The sequence below is a fragment of the Triticum aestivum genome, chromosome 5A, assembly GCF_018294505.1.
Source record: "Triticum aestivum cultivar Chinese Spring chromosome 5A, IWGSC CS RefSeq v2.1, whole genome shotgun sequence".
Taxonomy (NCBI): domain Eukaryota; kingdom Viridiplantae; phylum Streptophyta; class Magnoliopsida; order Poales; family Poaceae; genus Triticum; species Triticum aestivum.
In genome coordinates, this window is record NC_057806.1 from 561,309,146 (window position 1) to 561,328,586 (window position 19,441).

The window sequence follows — 19,441 nt, forward strand, 5'->3', positions numbered from 1 at the left end:
CACCTTTAAAGATCAAGGACTGACTAGACATTGTAATTCATGGTAAAAGAGATCCAGTCAAGTCATACTCAATGTAAACTAACAGTAATGAATGCAAATGACAGCGGTGCTCTCCAACTGGTGCTTTTTAATAAGAGGATGATGACTCAACATGAAAGTAAATAGATAGGCCCTTCGAAGAGGGAAGCAAGGATTTGTAGAGGTGCCAGATCTCGGTTTTAAAATAAATGTGAATAATATTTTGAGCAGTATACTTTCATTGTCAACATAACAACCAAGAGATGGCGATATCTTCCATGCTACACACATTATAGGCGGTTCCCAAATAGAATGGTAAAGTTTATACTCCCCCTCCACCAACAAGCATCAATCCATGGCTTGCTCGAAACAACGAGTGCCTCCAACTAACAAGAGTCCCAGGGGGAGTTTTGTTTGCAATTACTTTGATTTGATTTGCATAAAGCATGGGACTGGGCATCCCGGTGACCAGCCACTTTCTCGTGAGTGAGGAGCGGAGTCCACTCCTCTTGAGAATAACCCGCCTAACATGGAAGATACGGACAGCCCTAGTTGATACATGAGCTATTCGAGCATACAAAACAGGATATTTATTTGAAGGTTTAGAGTTTGGCACATACAAATTTACTTGGAACGGCAGGTAGATACCGTATATAGGTAGGTATGGTGGACTCATATGGAACAACTTTGGGGTTTATGGAGTTGGATGCACAAGAAGTATTCCCGCTTAGTACAGGTGAAGGCTAGCAAAAGACTGGGAAGCGACCAGCTAGAGAGCGACAACAGTCATGAACATGCATTAAAATTAATCAACACCGAATGCAAGCATGAGTAGGATATAATCCACCATGAACATAAATATCGTGAAGGCTATGTTGATTCTGTTTCAACTACATGCGTGAACATGTGCCAAGTCAAGTCACTTAAATCATTCAAAGGAGGATACCACCCTATCATACCATATCACAACCATTTTAATAGCATGTTGGCACGCAAGGTAAACCATTATAAGCTCCTAGCTAGTCAAGCATGGCACAAGAAATTATGATCTCTAGTTGTCATTGCAAACATGTTTATTCATAATAGGCTGAATCAGGAACGATGAACTAATCATATTTACAAAAACAAGAGAGGTCGAGTTCATACCAGCTTTTCTCATCTCAATCGGTCCATCATATAGACAAGGTGATATGGGCCCTTTTGTCAGATTAACAATAATGCATATAAGAGCCACTTCAACAATTTAATCATGGTCTTCTCCTATCGACCCCCAAAGAAAAGAAAAGAAATAAAAATATTTACATGGGAAAGCTCCCAACAAGTAAAAGAAGAACAGGAAATCTTTTGGGGTTTTCTTTTTAATTACTACTACAAGCATGGAAAGTAAACTAATTAAAAACTACAACTATTTTTTTGGTTTTTCTTAAGGTTTTATTAAGCACACAAGAAGAAATCATAAAAAGGGAAATAAACTAGCATGGATCATATAATGAAAAAGTATGAGCACCGACATCTAGCAATGAGTGTGTGAACATGAATGTAATATCGATGGGAAATACGTACTCCCCCAAGCTTAGGCTTTTGGCCTAAGTTGGTCTATGGCCATGGTTGGCCTGGCGGATATCCATAGTAATAGTTGGGATCGTACTGTGAAGAAGAAGACTCTGATTGCCACTGGTTGGCAATCATCTCCGGATCCCAATGGTAATTAGACTGTCGTGGAGGATCAACTTGTGGTTCCGACTCTGGCTCTGTGGCTGATGTAGGGTTCCGGTAGGCGTGAATATCCTCTAACAGAACAAGGTACTGGCCTGCAGAGAAATCAAACAAGGAAGGAGCAGGCAGGGTAATAGTCTCAGGATGATGTTTATGAAAGAACAATTTGTATTTAAGCTCCCCTTCCCTATTCTTAACAATAAAATTGTGTGCCACCATACTCTTATAATCTAAATAAACATGGGGCAGCAATTTTTCTTCCTTCTCATAATGCCTAATAGGTATGTTAAAATGTGCAGCTAGGCGTGAAGCATAGATGCTTCCAAAGATGGGGCCCTTTGTATGGTTCAGACTTAACTGTTTAGCAATAATACCACCCATACTAACAGAGTTATCAGAGAATAAACCGTGGAACAAAATAATAATATCAGGAACACTAAGATTTCCATAGTTTGCATGACCAATTAAGCAACGACTAGCAAATATTGCAAAGTAGCGTAAAACAGGAAAATGTATGCTAGTGATTCGTCGGAAACCTTCCTCGTTTCCCCCACAGTGATGGTATCAATAAACCCATCCACATCACCACAATGTGGTTCCTCTATCGTGCCCTCAAAAGGGATCAAACAAACCCGACAAAAATCATAAAGTGACATCTCCTTATGCTCATCATATAAATAAAACTCCACCGTAGGTGGTGAGCTCCTAGCATGGAAATGAAAGTTTTGCACAAAGATATTTGTGAGTAAGAGATACTGTTCGCGTTGGTCGTGGAGGAAGGCGGTGAGGCCTGCATTCTCAGCCAATTCATAAAAATCATCATAAATCCCTACTGCTCTCAAGAAATCATCGGAAGGCCATTCACACGGCCGAACCTCCGCGGTGCGAGGCAGATTATATTTGGGCTTCTTTGCTTCTTCATTTTGCTTTTCCTTCGAGCTTCGGCTCGATGAGCCCCTCAAAAATCTCTTCATTATTTTCTGAAAATTCTGAAATTTTTAGTAACTTCAAAATAAAAGTAAACCAAATTCAACAAAATTGATAGCAACTACTCCTACAAGTGCCTAGAGTCTATATCATGCATCAAAACTACTTTTGACCATATAAATTTGACATGCAAGCTCAAGAACAGGGTCCCTAAGCAGCAAAAATTTAAATGAATAAAGCACTAGAACAAAAACTAATTGGACCAATGGAGGAGTCACATACCAAGGAACAATCTCCCCAAGCAGTTTTGTGAGAGGTGCTTTGAGCAAGGAGATCGAAAATCGCAGCAAAATGAGCTAGAACTCGTGCTTGAGCTGGATATTCGTGTTTGTGGGAGGAAGAAGAAGTGTGTGGGTGCAGGAATAAGTGGAGGAGGGCCACCGTGGGCCCACGAGGCAGGGGCGCCCAGGGGGGTAGGGCGCGCCCTCCACCCTCGTGGCCAGGTGGATGCCCCCCGTGCTGTGTTCTCAGTGCCAAATATTCTCAAATATTTTAGAAAAATCATATTTAAATTTTAGGGCATTTGGAGAACTTTTATTTTCGTGGTATTTTTATATTGCACAGATAATTCAGATAACAGATAGAAAAATACTATTTTTATTTTATTTAATATAAATAATAGAAATTAAAAGGAGGGTACAGAAGGTTGTGCCTTCTAGTTTCATCCATCTCATGCTCATCAAAAGGAATCCACTAACAAGGTTGATCAAGTCTTGTTAACGAACTCATTCCGAATAACATGGAACCGGAGAAATTTCGAATAACACTATGTTACCTCAACGGGGATATGCACATCCCCAACAATAAGAATATCATATTTCTTCTTGACAATAGGAAGAAGAAATTCAAAACCTCCAAAAATAATCGATGGAATTTTTCCAATAGAATTGATACTGTGGACTTGAGGTTGTTTCCTCGGAAAGTGTGATGTATGCTCATTACCATTAACATGAAAAGTGACATTGCCTTTAGTGCAATCAATAACCGCCCATGCAGCATTCAAAAAGGGTCTTCCAAGAATAATAGACATACTATCGTCCTCGGGAATATCAAGAATAACGAAGTCCATTAAAATAGTAACGTTTGCAACTACAACAGGCACATCCTCACAAATACCGACAGGTATAGCAGTTGATTTATCAGCCATTTGCAAAGATATTTCAATAGGTGTCAACTTATTCAAATCAAGTCTACGATATAAAGAGAGAGGCATAACACTAACACCAGCTCCAAGATCACATAAAGCAGTTTTAACATAGTTTCTTTTAATGGAGCATGGTATAGTGGGTACTCCTGGATCTCCAAGTTTCTTTGGTATTCCACCCTTAAAAGTATAATTAGCAAGCATGGTGGAAATTTTAGGTTCCGGTATCTTTCTCTTATTTGTAACAATATCTTTCATGTACTTAGCATAAGGATTCATTTTAAGCATATTAGTTAATCGCATACGCAAAAAGATAGGTCTAATCATTTCAGCAGAGCACTCAAAATCCTCATCATCCTTTTTCTTGGATGGTTTGGGAGGAAAAGGCATGGGTTTCTGAACCCATGGCTCTCTTTCCTTTCCGTGTTTCCTAGCAACAAAGTCTCTCTTATCATAACATTGATTCTTTGATTGTGGGTTATCAAGATCAACAACAGTTTCAATTTCTATACCATTATCATTGCTAGGTTGAGAATCAACATGAACATTATCATTAACATTATCACTAGTTTCAGGTTCATTACCAGATTGTGTTTCAGCATCAGAAATAGAAATATCATTTGGATTCTCAGGTGTTTCAGCAATAGGTTCACTAGAAGCATGCAAAGTCCTATCATTTTTCTTTTTCTTCCTTTTAGAAGGACTAGGTGCATCTATATTATTTCTCTGAGAATCTTGCTCAATTCTCTTAGGGTGGCCTTCAGGATACAGAGGTTCCTGAGTCATTTTACCACCTCTAGTCATAACTCTAACAACATTATCATTATTCTTACTATTCAATTCATTGAGCAAATCATTTTGAGCCTTAAGTACTTGTTCTACTTGAGTGGTAACCATAGAAGCATGTTTACTAATAAGTTTAAGTTCACCTTTGACATTAGCCATATAATCACCCAAGTGTTCAAGCATATTTGAATTGTATTTCAATTGTCTACCAAAATAAGCATTAAAATCTTCTTGCTTCACTATAAAATTATCAAACTCATCTAAGCATGGGCTAGCAAACTTAGTAAATGGGATTTCAGCTTTATCATATCTATAGAGAGAATTTACCTTTACTACCTATGTCGGGTTATCAAGACCATGTATTTCTTCAATAGGTAAGGGATTAAGATCATATGTTTCTTCAACAGACGGTAAATTAAGACCGTGTATTTCTTCAATAGGAGGTAAATTCTTAACATCTTCAGCTTTAATACCCTTTTCTTTCATAGATTTCTTTGCCTCTTGCATATCTTCAGGACTGAGAAATAGAATACCCCTCTTCTTCAGAGTTGGTTTAGGAGTAGGCTCCGGAGCTGGCTCAGGAAGTGTCCAATTATTTTCATTTGTCAACATATTATTCAATAGAATTTCAGCTTCATCCGATGTTCTTTCCCTGAAAACAGAACCAACACAACTATCCAGGTAATCTCTGGAAGCATCGGTTAGTCCATTATAAAAGATATCAAGTATTTCATTTTTCTTAAGAGGATGATCGGGCAAAGCATTAAGTAACTTGAGAAGCCTCCCCCAAGCTTGTGGGAGACTCTCTTCTTCAATTTGCACAAAATTATATATATCCCTCAAAGCAGCTTGTTTCTTATGAGCAGGGAAATATTTAGCAGAGAAGTAATAAATCATATCCCGGGGACTACGCACACAACCAGGATCCAGAGAATTAAACCACATCTTAGCATCACCCTTTAATGAGAATGGAAATATTTTAAGGATATAAAAGTAACAAGTTCTCTCATCATTAGTGAACAGGGTAGCTATATCATTTAATTTAGTAAGATGTGCCACAACAGTTTCAAATTCATAGCCATAAAAAGGATCAGATTCAACCAAAGTAATTATATCAGGATCAACAGAGAATTCATAATCCTTATCAGTTACACAGATAGGTGAAGTAGCAAAAGCAGGGTCAGGTTTCATTCTAGCATTAAGAGATTGCTGCTTCCATTTAGCTAATAACCTCTTGAGCTCGTATCTATCTTTGCAAGCTAAAATAGCTAGAGCAGCTTCTTTTTCAAAAACATAACCCTCAGGAATAACAGGTGATTCATATTCATTAGAGGGAGAGTCTTCATCATCACTTTCATCAATATTATCAGATTCGATATTTTCATTCTCTCTAACCCTAGCAAGTTGTTCATCAAGAAATTCACCAAGTGGCACAGTAGTATCAAGCATAGAAGTAGTTTCATCATAAGTATCATGCATAGCAGAAGTGGCATCATCAATAACATGCCACATATCAGAACGAATAACAGAGGCAGGTTTAGGTGTCGCAAGCTTACTCAAAACAGAAGGTGAATCAAGTGCAGAGCTAGATGGCAGTTCCTTACCTCCCCTCGTAGTTGAGGGATAAATCTTGGTTTTTGGATCTCTCAAGTTCTTCATAATGATAAACAGATATAAATCCCAAGTGACTCAAAGAATAGAGCTATGCTCCCCGGCAACGGCGCCAGAAAATAGTCTTGATAACCCACAAGTATAGGGGATCACAACAGTTTTCGAGGGTAGAGTATTCAACCCAAATTTATTGATTCGACACAAGGGGAGCCAAAGAATATTCTCAAGTATTAGCAGCTGAGTTGTCAATTCAACCACACCTGGAAACTTAGTATCTGCAGCAAAGTGTTTAGTAGCAAGGTAATATGATAGTAGTGGTAATGATAGCAAAAGGTAATGATAGCAAAAGTAATGTTTTTTGTATTTTGTAGCGATGATAGCAATAGCAACGGAAAAGTAAATAAGCGAAGGACAATATATGTAAAGCTCGTAGGCAATGGATCGGTGATAGAGATTTATGCCGGATGCGGTTCATCATGTAACAGTCATAACCTAGGGTGACACAGAACTAGCTCCAATTCATCAATGTAATGTTGGCATGTATTCCGAATATAGGCATACATGCTTATGGAAAAGAACTTGCATGACATCTTTTGTCCTACCCTCCTGTGGCAGCGGGGTCCTAGCGGAAACTAAAGGATATTAAGGCCTCCTTTTAATAGAGTACCAGACCAAAGCATTAACACATAGTGAATACATGAACTCGTCAAACTACGATCATCACCAGTAAGTATCCCGATTATTGTCACTTCGGGGTTAACGGATCATAACACATAATAGGTGACTATAGACTTGCAAGATAGCATCAAGAACTCTCATATATTGATGAAAACATAATACGTTCAGATCTGAAATCATGGCACTCGGGCCCTAGTGACAAGCATTAAGCATAGCAAAGTCAGCAACATCAATCTCAGAACATAGTGGATACTAGGGATCAAACCCTAACAAAACTAACTCGATTACATGATAAATATCATCCAACCCATCACCGTCCACCAAGCCTACGATGTAATTACTCCCGCACGGCGGTGAGCATCATGAAATTGGTGATGGAGGGTGATTGATGATGACGATGGCGATGGATTCCCCTCTCCGGAGCCCTAAACGGACTCCAAATCAGCCCTCCCGAGAGGTTTAGGGCTTGGCGGCGGCTCCGTATCGTAAAACGCGACGAATCCTTCTCTCTGATTTTTTTTCTCCCCAAAAGCAAATATATAGAGATGGAGTTGTGGTCGGAGGAGCTCCAGGGGGCCCACGAGGTAGGGGCCCGCCCCCCACCCTCGTGGCTAGGGTGTGGGCCCCTGGTCTTCATCTTTTGTAAGGATTTATTATTATTTCCAAATAGACGTTCCGTGAAGTTTCAGGTCATTCCAAGAATTTTTGTTTCTGCACATAAATAACACCATGGTAATTTTGCTGAAAACTGCATCAGTTCGGGTTAGTTCCATTCAAATCATGCAAGTTAGAGTCCAAAACAAGGGCAAAAGTGTTTGGAAAAGTAGATACGACGGAGACGTATCACATGCTGGATAGCGGTCGATGTGTGGAGTAATCGTAGTAGATGCAGAATCGTTTCGGTCTACTTGACACGGACGTGATGCCTATGTTTATGATCATGCCTAGATATTCTCATAACTATGTGTTGGGGAACGTAGTAATTTCAAAAAAATTCCTATGCACACGCAAGATCACGGTGATGCATAGCAACGAGAGGGGAGAGTGTCGTCCACGTACCCTTGTAGACCGTTAAGCGGAAGCGTTATAACAACGCGGTTGATGTAGTCGTACGTCTTCACGATCGACCGATCCTCAGCACCGAACGTACGGCACCTCCGTGTTCAGCACACATTCAACTCGGTGATGTCCCGCGAACTCACGACCCAGTAGAGCTCAGGGAAGAGTTTCGTCAGCACGATGGTGTGGTGATGATGTTGATGAAGCTACCATCGCAGGGCTTCACCTAAGCACCGCTACGATATAACTGAGGTGGATTATGGTGGAGGGGGGCACCGCACACGGCTAAGAGATCAACAAATCAATTGTTGTGTCTCCAAGGGGTGCCCCCTCCCCGTATATAAAGGAGGGAGAGGAGGAGGGGCGTCCAAGGAGGAGGAGGCGCGCCCAAGGGGGGCAATCCTACTCCAAGTAGGATTCCCTCCTCTTTCCTAGTCCTAGTAGGAGAGGGGAAGGAAGGGGAGGAGAAGAAGAAGGAAAGGGGGGATGGCCCCCTAGTCCAATTCGGTTTGGGCTAGGGGGCCACGCGCCCCTAGCTGGACGCCTCTCCTCTTCCTCCACTTGGGCCCATAAGGCCCAATAACCCCCCCCCCCCCGGGGGAGGTTCCGGTAACCTCCCGGTTCTTCGATATTTATCTGATAACCCCCGGAACTCAACCGGTGTCCAAATATAACCTTCCAATATATCGATCTTTACGTCTCGACCATTTCGAGACTCCTCGTCATGTCCGTGATCATATCTGGGACTCCGAACTACCTTTGGTACATCAAAACACAAAAACTCATAATACCGATCGTCACAGAACTTTAAGAGTGCAGACCCTACGGGTTTGAGAACTATGTAGACATGACTAAGACACGTCTCCGGTCAACAACCAATAGCGGAACCTGGATGCTCATATTGGTTCCTACATATTCTACAAAAATCTTTATCGGTCAAACCGCATAACAACATACGTTGTTCCCTTTGTCATCAGTATGTTACTTGCCCAAGATTCGATCATCGGTATCTCAATACCTAGTTCAATCTCGTTACCGGCAAGTCTCTTTACTCATTCCGTAACACGTCATCCCGCAACTAACTCATTAGTTGCAATGCTTGCAAGGCTTAAGTGATGTGTATTACCGAGTGGGCCCAGAGATACCTCTCCGACAATCGGAGTGACAAATCCTAATCTCGAAATACGCCAACTCAACAAGTACCTTCAGAGACACCTGTAGAGCACCTTTATAATCACCCAGTTACGTTGTGACGTTTGGTAGCACACAAAGTGTTCCTCCGGTAAACGGGAGTTGCATAATATCATAGTCATATGAACATGTATAAGTCATGAAGAAAGCAATAGCAACAAACTAAACGGTCAAGTGCTAAGCTAATGGAATGGGTCAAGTCAATCACATCATTCTCCTAATGATGTGACCTCGTTAACCAAATGACAACTCTTTGTCTATGGCTTGGAAACATAACCATCTTTGATCAACGAGCTAGTCAAGTAGAGGCATACTAGTGACAATCTGTTTTGTCTATGTATTCAGACATGTATCATGTTTCCGGTTAATACAATTTTAGCATGAATAATAAACATTTATCATGATATAAGGAAATAAATAATAACTTTATTATTGCCTCTAGGGCACATGCACTAGAGTCAATAATCTAGATTACACAGTAATGATTCTAACACCCATGGAGTCTTGGTGATGATCATGTTTTGATCGTGGAAGAGGCTTAGTCAGCGGGTTTGCAACATTCAGATCCGTATGTATCTTGCATATCTCTATGTCTCCCTCCTAGACTTGATCCCGGATGGAATTGAAGTGTCTCTTGATGTGCTTGGTTCTTTTGTGAAATCTGGATTCCTTTGCCAAGGCAATTGCACCAGTATTGTCATAAAAGATTTTCATTGGACCCGATGCACTAGGTATGACACCTAGATCGGATATGAACTCCTTCATCCAGACTCCTTCATTTGCTGCTTCTGAAGCGGCTATGTACTCCGCTTCACACGTAGATCCCGCCACGACGCCTTGTTTAGAACTGCTCCTACTGACAGCTCCACCGTTCAATATAAACAAGTATCCGGTTTGTGATTTAGAATCGTCTGGATCAGTGTCAAAGCTTGCATCGACGTAACCATTTACGACGAGCTCTTTGTCACCTCCATAAACGAGAAACATATCCTTAGTCCTTTTCAGGTATTTCAGGATGTTCTTGACCACTGTCAGTGATCCACTCCTGGATTACTTTGGTACCTCCCTGCTAAACTAATAGCAAGGCACACATCAGGTCTGGTACACAACATTGCATACATGATAGAGCCTATGGCTGAAGCATAGGGAACACTTTTCATTTTCTCTCTATCTTCTGCAGTGGTCGGGCATTGAGTCTTACTCAACTTCACACCTTGTAACACAGGCAAGAACCCTTTCTTAGCTTGATCCATTTTGAACTTCTTCCAAACTTTATCAAGGTATGTGCTTTGTGAAAGTCCAATTAAGCGTCTTGATCTATCTCTATAAATATTGATGCCCAATATATAAGCAGCTTCACCGAGGTATTTCATTGAAAACCTCTTATTCAAGTATCTTTTTATGCTATCCAGAAATTCTATATCATTTCCAATCAACCATATGTCATCCACATATAATATTAGAAATGCTACAGAGCTCCCACTCACTTTCTTGTAAATACAGGCTTCTCCAAAAGTCTGTATAAAACCATATGCTTTGATCACACTATCAAAACGTTTATTCCAACTCCGAGAGGCTTGCACCAGTCCATAAATGGATTGCTGGAGCTTGCACACTTTGTTAGTACCCTTTGGATCGATAAAACCTTCAGGTTGCATCATATACAACTCTTCTTCCAGAAAACCATTCAGGAATGCAGTCTTTACATCCATTTGCCAAATTTCATAATCATAAAATGCGGCAATTGCTAACATGATTCAGACGGACTTAAGCATCGCTACGGGTGAGGTCTCATCGTAGTCAACTCCTTGAACTTGTCGAAAACCTTCCGCAACAAGTCCAGCTTTGTAGACAGTAACGTTACCGTCAGCGTCAGTCTTCTTCTTGAATATCCATTTATTCTCGATGGCTTGCCGATCATCGGGTAAGTCAACTAAAGTCCACACTTTGTTCTCATATATGGATCCCATATCAGATTTCATGGCTTCAAGCCATTTTGCGGAATCTGAGCTCATCATCGCTTCCTCATAGTTCGTAGCTCATCATGGTCTAGCAACATGACTTCCAGAACAGGATTACCGTACCACTCTGGTGCGGATCTTACTCTGGTTGATCTACGAGGTTCGGTAGTAACTTGATCTGAAGCTTCATGATCATTATCATTAGCTTCCTCACTAATTGGTGTAGGTGTCACAGAAACCGATTTCTGTGATAAACTACTCTTCAATAAGGGAGCAGGTACAGTTACCTCATCAAGTTCTACTTTCCTCCCACTCACTTCTTTCGAGAGAAACTCCTTCTCTAGAAAGATTCCAAATTTAGGAACAAAAGTTTTGCCTTCGGATTTGTGATAGAAGGTGTACACAACAGTATCTTTTGGGTATCCTATGAAGACACATTTTTCCGATTTGAGTTCGAGCTTATCAGGTTGAAGCATTTTCACGTAAGCATCACAGCCCCAAACTTTAAGAAACGACAACTTTGGTTTCTTGCCAAACCATAGTTCATAAGGCGTCGTCTCAACGGATTTTGATGGTGCCCTATTTAACGTGAATGCAGCTGTCTCTAAAGCATAACCCCAAAATGATAGCGGTAAATCAGTAAGAGACATCATAGATCGCACCATATCTAGTAAAGTATGATTACAACGTTCGGACACACCATTACGTTGTGGTGTTCCGAGTGGCGTGAGTTGCAAAACTATTCTGCATTGTTTCAAATGAAGACCAAACTTGTAACTCAAATATTCTCCTCCACGATCAGATTGTAGAAACTTTATTTTCTTGTTACGATGATTTTCAACTTCACTCTGAAATTCTTTGAACTTTTCAAATGTTTCAGACTTATGTTTCATTAAGTAGATATACCCATATCTGCTTAAATCATCTATGAAGGTGAGAAAATAACGATACCCGCCGCGAGCCTCAATATTCATCGGACCACACACATCTGTATGTATGATTTCCAACAAGTCTGTTGCTCGCTCCATTGTTCCGGAGAACGGTGTTTTAGTCATCTTGCCCATGAGGCACGGTTCGCAAGTACCAAGTGATTTGTAATCAAGTGATTCCAAAAGTCCATCAGTATGGAGTTTCTTCATGCGCTTTACACCGATATGACCTAAACGGCAGTGCCACAAATAAGTTGCACTATCATTATCAACTCTGCATCTTTTGGCTTCAATATTATGAATATGTGTATCACTACTATCGAGATTCAACAAAAACAGACCACTTTTCAAGGGTGCATGATCATAAAAGATATTACTCATATAAATAGAATAACCATTATTCTCTGATTTAAATGAATAACCGTCTCACATCAAACAAGATCCAGATATAATGTTCATGCTCAATGCTGGCACCAAATAACAATTATTCAGGTCTAAAACTAATCTCGAAGGTAGATGTAGAGGTAGCGTGCCGACCGCGATCATATCGACTTTGGAACCATTTCCCACGCGCATCGTCACCTCGTCCTTAGCCAATCTTCGCTTAATCTGTAGCTCCTGTTTCGAGTTGCAAATGTTAGCAACAGAACCACTATCAAATACTCAGGTGCTACTATGAGCATTAGTAAGGTACACATCAATAACATGTATATCACATATACCTTTGTTCACCTTGCCATCCTTTTTATCCGCCAAATACTTGGGGCACTTCCGCTTCCAGTGACCAGTCTGCTTGCAGTAAAAGCACTCAGTCTCAGGCTTAGGTCCAGACTTGGGTTTCTTCCCTTGAGCAGCAACTTGTTTTCTGGTCTTCTTGAAGTTCCCCTTCTTCTTCCCTTTGCCCTTTTTCTTGAAACTGGTGGTCTTATTGACCATCAACACTTGATGCTCCTTCTTGATTTCTACCTCCGCAGCCTTTAGCATTGCGAAGAGCTCGGGAATCGTCTTATCCATCCCTTGCATGGTATAGTTCATCATGAAGCTCTTGTAGCTTGGTGGCAGTGATTGAAGAACTCTGTCAATGACACTATCAACAGGAAGATTAACTCCCAGTTGAGTTAAGTGATTATGATACCTAGACATTTTGAGTATATGTTCACTGACAGAACTATTCTCCTCCATCTTGCAGCTATAGAACTTATTGGAGACTTCATATCTCTCAATCCGGGCATTTGCTTAAAATATTAACTTCAACTCCTGGAACATCTCATATGCTCCATGACGTTCAAAACGTCGTTGTAGTCTCAGTTCTAAGCCGTAAAGCATGGCACACTGAACTATCGAGTAGTCATTAGCTTTACTCTGCCAAACGTTCTTAACGTTGTCAGCAGCATCTGCAGCAGGCCTGGCACCCAGCGGTGCTTCCAGGACGTAATTCTTCTGTGCAGCAATGAGGATAATCCTTAAGTTACGAACCCAGTCCGTGTAATTTCTACCATCATCTTTCAACTTTGCTTTCTCAAGGAATGCATTAAAATTCAATGGAACAACAACACGGGCCATCTATCTACAATCAACATAGACAAGCAAGGTACTATTAGGTACTAAGTTCATGATAAATTTAAGTTCAATTAATCATATTACTTAAGAACTCCCACTTAGATAGACATCCCTCTAATCCTCTAAGTGATCACGTGATCCATATCAACTAAACCATGTCCGATCATCACGTGAGATGGTGTAGTTTCAATGGTGAACATCACTATGTTGATCATATCTACTATATGATTCATGCTCGACCTTTCGGTCTCAGTGTTCCAAGGCCATATCTGTTATATGCTAGGCTCGTCAAGTTTAACCTGAGTATTCCACGTGTGCAACTATTTTGCACCCGTTGTATTTGAACGTAGAGCCTATCACACCCGATCATCACGTGGTGTCTCAGCACGAAGAACTTTCGCAACGGTGCATACTCAGGGAGAACACTTATACCTTGATAATTTAGTGAGAGATCATCTTATAATGCTACCGTCAATCAACGCAAGATAAGATGCATAAAAGATAAACATCACATGCAATCAATATAAGTGATATGATATGGCCATCATCATCTTGTGCTTGTGATCTCCATCTCTGAAGCACCGTCATGATCACCATCGTCACCGGCGCGACACCTTGATCTCCATCGTAGCATCATTGTCGTATCACCAACTTATGCTTCTATGACTATCGCTACCGCTTAGTGATAAAGTAAAGCATTACAGGGCGTTTGCATTGCATACAATAAAGCGACAACCATATGGCTCCTGCCAGTTGCCGATAACTCGGTTACAAAACATGATCATCTCATACAATAAAATTTAGCATCATGCCTTGACCATATCACATCATAACATGCCCTGCAAAAACAAGTTAGACGTCCTCTACTTTGTTGTTGCAAGTTTTACGTGACTGCTACGGGGTGAGCAAGAACCGTTCTTACCTACGCATCAAAACCACAACGATAGTTCGTCAAGTTAGTGTTGTTTTAACCTTCTCAAGGACCGGGCGTAGCCACACTCGGTTCAACTAAAGTTAGAGAAATTGACACCCGCCAGCCACCTGTGTGCAAAGCACGTCGGTAGAACCAGTCTCGCGTAAACGTATGCATAACGTCGATCCGGGCCGCTTCATCCAACAATACCGCCGAACCAAAGTATGACATGCTGGTAAGCAGTATGACTTGTATCGCCCACAACTCACTTGTGTTCTACTCGTGCATATAACATCAACGCATAAAACCTGGCTCTAATACCACTGTTAGGGAACGTAGTAATTTCAAAAAAATTCCTACGCACACATAGGATCATGGTGATGCATAGCAACAAGAGGGGAGAGTGTTGTCTATGTACCCTCGTAGACCGTAAGCGGAAGCGTTTATCAACGCGGTTGATGTAGTCATACACCTTCACGATCCGTCCCAATCAAGTACCGAACGTACGGCACCTCCGCGTTCAGCACACGTTCAGCTCGATGACGTCCTCGCCTTCTCAATCCAGCAAGAGGGGCGAAGTAGTAGATGAGTTCCGGCAGCACGACAGCGTGGTGACGATGTTGGTGAAGAACAATCTCCGCAGGGCTTTGCCTAAGCACTAAGAAAACTATGACGGAGGATAAACTAGAGGGGACGGGGTAGCCGGCACGCGGCTTGGTGTTTCTTGATCTCTCTTTGGTGCTAGCCCTACCCCTATATTTATATGTTGAGCCTTGGGGTCGAAACTTGGAGTAAAAGCCTCCACAAAGTCGGTTTCACCCGAAAGGCAAGAGTCCTTCTCGGACTCCAGGGCCAGACGCCAGGGTTCCTGGCGTCTGGACCCAGACGCCAGGGACCCTGGCGTCTGGCCCCTGGACTCCGCAAAACTTCCTTTTGCGCTTTCCAAAAACCTTGTGGGCTTTCCCCTTTGGCCCAAATAAAGTGTTCTCGTACCCAAACATTTCGGGAAACATCCGGAACCCCTTCCGGTGAATTCCGGAACCCTTCCGAAGACCAAACACTATTATCCCATATATCAAACTTTATCTCCAGACCATTTTGGAGTTCCTTGTCATGTCCGTGATCTTATCCGGAACTCCGAACAACATTCGGTTACCAACATACATAACTCATAAATACTATATCGTCAGCGAACGTTAAGCGTGCGGACCCTACGGGTTCGAGAACTATGTAGACATGACCGAGACATTTCTCTGGTCAATAACCAATAGCGGAACCTGGATGCCCATATTGGCTCCTACATATTGTACGAAGATCTTTATCAGTCGAACCGCATAACAACATACGTTGTTCCCTTTGTCATCGGTATGTTACTTGCCCGAGATTCGATCGTCGGTATCTCAATACCTAGTTCAATCTCGTTACCGACAAGTCTCTTTACTCGTTCCGTAACACATCATCCCGCAACTAACTCATTAGTTGCAATGCTTGCAAGGCTTAAGTGATGTGTATTACCGAGTGGGCCCAGAGATACCTCTCCGACAATCGGAGTGACAAATCCTAATCTCGAAATACACCAACCCAACAAGTACCTTCGGAGACACTTGTAGAGCACCTTTATAATCACCCAGTTACGTTGTGACGTTTGATAGCACACAAAGTGTTCCTCCGGTAAACGGGAGTTGCATAATCTCATAGTCATAGGAACATGTATAAGTCATGAAGAAAGCAATAGCAACAAACTAAACGATCAAGTGCTAAGCTAACGGAATGGGTCAAGTCAATCACATCATTCTCCTAATGATATGACCTTGTTAATCAAATGACAACTCTTTGTCTATGGCTATGAAACATAACCATCTTTGATCAACGAGCTACTCAAGTAGAGGCATACTAGTGACAATCTGTTTTGTCTATGTATTCACACATTATCATGTTTACGGTTAATACAATTCTAGCATGAATAATAAACATTTATCATGATATAAGGAAATAAATAATAACTTTATTATTGCCTCTAGGGCATATTTCCTTCAAAGGGATCTTTTATGTATGGTCTGATGGCAGTATTGTTTTTCTAATTGTATAATTCATCTATGCTGAGAATAAATGCAAAAAAATAATAAAAAGTGGGCTGTGTTCTTGCTCCGTCTTGCTACTTGATGCATTTGTCTTTTATCCTCCCATTTCATGACGTCATGTGATCAATCTTTTTGTTGGGAACAGTAATACATCTATTGCTATTTTGTATAACTACGAGCTTCCTTATTGACATCCAGCATTACTAATCCAGCAGGGCTCCCGATTCCATGGTGTGCCTTAGTCTTTTGGCGGGCATATTAAAAGTTGAGGGATCTTTTATTCCATTTCAATTTGCTTTGGAAATGTTCTGCCGGCTCAAGTACTCATGTCAAGGAATATAGCTGTGTTTTCCTTGGAATTTTCTTTTGCCTTGCAGTGCTAATGGAGAACAGGCACCCAAATTATTGGAGGGATAAAGATTGTTAAAGAATAGATAAACAAACTATTTGCCATGGAAATTGCTATTCAGAGACTTGGTGCATTTGGGAAGTATGTAATGACCAAGTCTTTGATAATGTACTTCCAAATTTTGGTTGGTGCAAAATTCCCGTTATTAGCACCTAAACATAGAATTGTACTAGACAGTGAAAAGTAATATTCTCTTTCCCCTTGAACTCATAACATTATTCCATGTGATTGAAAGAATAGTCTGATCATCGAAATCATCATTCTACATAATCATCAATGTTTATTTTTTGACCATACATTCCCGCAACAACGCGCGGGGAATCATCTAGTTTCTACTAGAGACACATTCAAATTATATGTACGTCGCATAGACCCTTGTGGTATATAAACAAACTAGTGTATTACATGTGTCCTGGGAAATATGATTATCAATTAAATCAAGGTTAACACCGAATGATGGTTGAATGTGTGATTTTGTTCTTCATTTTCGAAACTCGGGCAAAAGTTTGTCACATCACATTAACGGCCTCCCTGATTCATAGGATTGCAAAAACACAGAAATAGGGAAAACCTAGGATTGGAATGACATGTCCATTGGATCCTTATAAGATTGAGTTTTTTTGATTGTGTCACGGAAAAAAAAAGGATTTCTTTCAAGCGATTGGAGTGGATGTTAGAATTCTTGTGAAACTAGTCAATGTGTACGTGCAATGCATGTTAATTGGAAGTATATTAAGTGCATGCGGATATTAAGTAGGATATTATTTGCGTGTTATTCTATCGCCATAAGAGCAACTCCAAGGGGCCGACCCAAACAGATGGCGATTTCGTCCGCTTTTTGTCCATTTGGGTCGGCCGCCCGCCCTGTTTTTCATATGGGTCGGCAGCGCGCCCAACGCGCCGACCCATATGTGCAAGCGTGGTCGGCTAGCCGTCCAATTTTGCATTGCATTCAACATATTATGAAATGAAAATTTAACAAACAAAATAGTCCACCCAAATAAGTAGTATAGTTTATAGGCCAAATAAAAATAAAAATGTTTCACATAGTTTTACAAATGAATAAAAGAAGATACATCTATTGGTTGCCAACATGAGTCCACATATATTCAACCAAATCATTTTACAGTTGCACGTGAGTTTTCCAATCACGCATGTCTTCATGAAACTGAGTGAACTGCTCAAATGTTGCCGCTACTCCATGCTCAGGCACAACATTCTCACCCTGGAACTGAAAGCCTTGATCATACAGATGTTCCGGGCGCTCGTCTTCTACGATCATATTGTGCATGATCACACAAGCAGTCATCACCTCACATAGTTTCTGCGTACTCCAAGTATTAGCAGGATACCGAATGATGCCCCATCGAGATTGCAAAACACCAAAGGCACGCTCGACATCCTTTCTAGCACTCTCTTGCTCTTGGGCAAATCTTTTCCTTTTCTCTCCAACAGGGTTGGGTATTGTCTTTACAATAGTGGTCCACTGAGGATAGATACCGTCACCCAAATAGTACCCTTTGTCGTAGTTGTGGTCGTTGACAGTAAAGTTCACCGGTGGGTTGTTACCTTCGGCAAGCCTAGCAAACACCGGCGAGCGCTGAAGCACGTTGATATCATTGTGTGATCCAGCCATGCCAAAGAAAGAGTGCCAGATCCAGAGATCTTGAGACGCCACGGCCTCTAGTATGACAGTGCAAGCCCTGACATGTCCCTTATACCGCCCTTGCCAAGTAGAAGGGCAGTTCTTTCACTCCTAGTGCTTGCAGTCTATATTGCCAAACATCCCCGGGAAGTCCCTGCTAGCATTCATCGCCAACAAACGGGCTGTATCTGCAGCTGTCGGCTCTCTCAAGTACTCAGGGCCAAACACAGCAATCACAACCTTGCAGAACTTATACAGGGACTCTAGGCATGTAGACTCGCTCATACGGACATACTCGTCAATGAGATCACCGGGTACTCTGTATGCAAGCATTCGGATGGCGGCAGTGCATTTCTGATAAGAGGAGAAACCAATCTTGCCGACGGCATCCTCTTTGCACTCGAAGTAGTCATCATAGTCGACCACTCCCTCTCTAATACAGTTGAAAATATGCCTACTCATACGGAACCGGCGGCGGAATTTGTGATGTTTGAACAACGGGTTTGTTGTATCAAAGTAGTCTTTCCAGAGAAGGAAATGCCCGCTCTCTCGGTTACGATTCAACGACGGAAGGTGGCCCGAAATGGAGCCATGGAACAACGCCGCTGGTTGTTGAGGTGGTGATGGACCGACACGGCAGCCAATATCTCCTCCTCGTCGTCGGACGATGAATCGTCGGAGTCGCAAATGAAATTGTGGAAAAAGAACTCGTCGGCGGAGTCCATTTTTGTACCTTGGCAAACTGTCGAACAT